The 2,500-nt window shown below is 40.5% G+C and overlaps 1 long non-coding RNA gene across 1 annotated transcript in view; it reads left to right on the top strand.

Moving 5' to 3' along the window:
• Window positions 1-1,835, top strand: part of LOC308101229 — a 2,912-nt gene extending 1,077 nt beyond the window's left edge. The window contains exons 1-2 of the long non-coding RNA XR_013934516.1: window positions 1-737; window positions 1,249-1,835. The exon at window positions 1-737 is cut by the window's left edge and continues 1,077 nt beyond it. This is a non-coding gene — a long non-coding RNA (uncharacterized lncRNA). The remainder of the gene's footprint in view (window positions 738-1,248) is intronic.
• The last annotated feature ends 665 nt before the right edge of the window (window positions 1,836-2,500 follow it).

The following is a 2,500-nucleotide window of genomic DNA, read 5'->3' as shown; positions in this document are numbered from 1 at the left end:
CCTCCGCGGGATGGATAAAGGGTCTACCTTTCCTTTTTGAGGCTCAAGTGATTTAAAAAGTCATGCTTTTGTCGTGAAGCCGTTACGCGCATGCGGGAGGTTGCCGAAACATTTGAAAGAAACAATTGAAAGAAATGTAACGAAGGCATCTAGATGCTTAACGCATAAAGGCTAGAGTGGTGAATAGTGGCCACACGTTCAGCATGTTGTGAACTGTTTACAGAGGGTTCTATACTGTTTTCTTTTGTGTAAGTCTGAGCTGAATGAGTGTGAGTCAAACAGTACTGCAGCAAACAAAAGAGGGGAAAAAAACCCCATTACATTACATTACATTACGGCGATTCTTGATTATGCAGATTAAGCGTGTTGTAGCTAAAGACATTTGGAAAATGCAAGCAATAACTCTTCTTAACCACTTAAACCCTATATACTTTGCTGACCAAGGTCCCCCCCCCATGGGCAGGGGTCTATACTTGGCCCCCCACCCCCACTGTACACCAAATCTCTTCTCTTCTAAACGTCAGTTACACATAGGCGTAAGTGAGTATAAGGCCAATTTTTACTCCCTTTCTGAATCTATACGTACGTACTATATGGCCAGACCGCAATTGCGGCATTGCTGACATACTTTGCATCATTGCGCCATGTGGATACATCATTTCCCATAATTATCCGTAAGCATTGTGCACAAAGACGAATTAAATGAACGCAGTGAATGGACAGAAGTGTGATTACATGTATTTAATGTTGAGAATAAATGGGCCTTAACTGTGACTCTGGTTTATTTGAGTATGAGTGTTAGTACTCGGTCAGTAAACATGGTTATGATTGAGGCCATGTTCTGCATTGAGAACACCACACTGTCATGCAAATGTCCTGTATATGATCTGAAGTAGCAGCGTCTAGCATGTTGGAACATCAGCAGGACATATTCTCAAACAGTTTTGGCTCAGGTCACCCCTGTAAATAACCTTTTTCATCCACGGCACACCCTGAATGACATTGTTACTTTACAGCACCAAGTAAGGTGCTGTAAATATGTAAATCTTTCCCCCTAAGATACAGTATGTCACGAGGGAAACTTGAGAGAATAACCGTTTCCATTTAGAAAACACATTCAAAAGAATGTTTTAATACATTTAACCACTTGAATCCCGGTATCCCTCTCCAGGATTGGAGCATTCGCCAAAAGTAGCCGATATTTGGTCTAGATCGAAAAATAACGTACCAAGTTGCAGTGCAACTCAGGTCCATTTTGACTAAGTATAGAGGGTCTAAGTGATTAAACTGAAGTGATGAATTCCAAATATTATCAAAGTATTCTGCGCCACCCCTGAACTTGCGGCGCGACACCTTAGGGTGCTACGGCACCCACTTTGAGAAACCCTGATGGAGAGCCATGTTGCAGTAGTGTGTGGTGGTTTGCTGTTGGGGACATATAGAGGCACAGAGGCTAACGCGCAGTCACAGTTTCCATGCCAACGGGGAGGGGAGACCAGGTGAAAGTTGTGCGTTCAAGCGTTAGAGTGCATTGTTAGTGTTTTTGGGAGTCTACATGGGAGCGTTAAGGCAACTCGAGGGCTTTTAAAGTAAACAAAAATATACATTTTTAAACAATTCTGTTTCATTTTTTTCAGTCAGATAACAGGAGGGCACATTCATTATGGAACACTGGCAAACAGCTGGGTTGTGCAGATGAAGAGTGTTCTTGTATTAAGGCTCTGAGGGGTACAGCACTTTCTACCAGCAAGTCTCACATCTCAAATATATAAAGCTATCTCAAGACACACACTCCTATCTCAAGAAACGACGCACAGGAACAAAAAAACAGGGGGGGGGGGGGGGGAATACAGTTTCTCTTAAGAAACAGTCATTTTCAACTTTTCTCATGATAATACCCAAGAAAGTCAGACATTAAAATATCAGACATTAAAATATCTCCACTCGTCTCTTTACATCTCAGCAGGTTTCAGACGTGAACAATTATGTCCTTGTGATGTTTGTTTGTTCATTTCAGAACACAAAACAAAATCCCCATTTTGAAATGGACTTTTAAAGGAATATAAAAGGAACCGTTTGTTCTTTTGAACTAAAAATGTTTTTACTTTCATAATCGTCGCTGTCGGGTGGAAACCTTGTATGGTGTTGAAAACAGTTACTTTTCAGGGAATGGAAAACAAAACTTGTGTTCTTTTGTTAATACTTTTCTTTTTTTTAAAGACTTAACCACTTTCAACCTGGTTGTGGGCAAGGCTGTATAGACAAATAAAAATTGCAATCTACAAGCTCAGGTTGTATATCGCAATTGTTTCTACTTTTGTGTGACACTACAACAAGTATAAATAGGGCATTGATTTAAGAAGAAAAACAGATGAAATATGGAGATACAAGATTTCTGCTCGACAGCAACAATATGTGGTTTGCGACCAAAATGGTGCATATGAACCAACCAATCGACCAACCAACCAAACAACGGGCAATAGAAATCCTTTGAGTTTAA

This window comes from Gymnoscopelus braueri, assembly GCF_963280865.1.
Source record: "Gymnoscopelus braueri genome assembly, chromosome: 15".
NCBI classification, from domain to species: domain Eukaryota; kingdom Metazoa; phylum Chordata; class Actinopteri; order Myctophiformes; family Myctophidae; genus Gymnoscopelus; species Gymnoscopelus braueri.
Note: the sequence above shows the minus strand (reverse complement) of the source record. Positions and strands in the feature narration are given on the sequence as shown.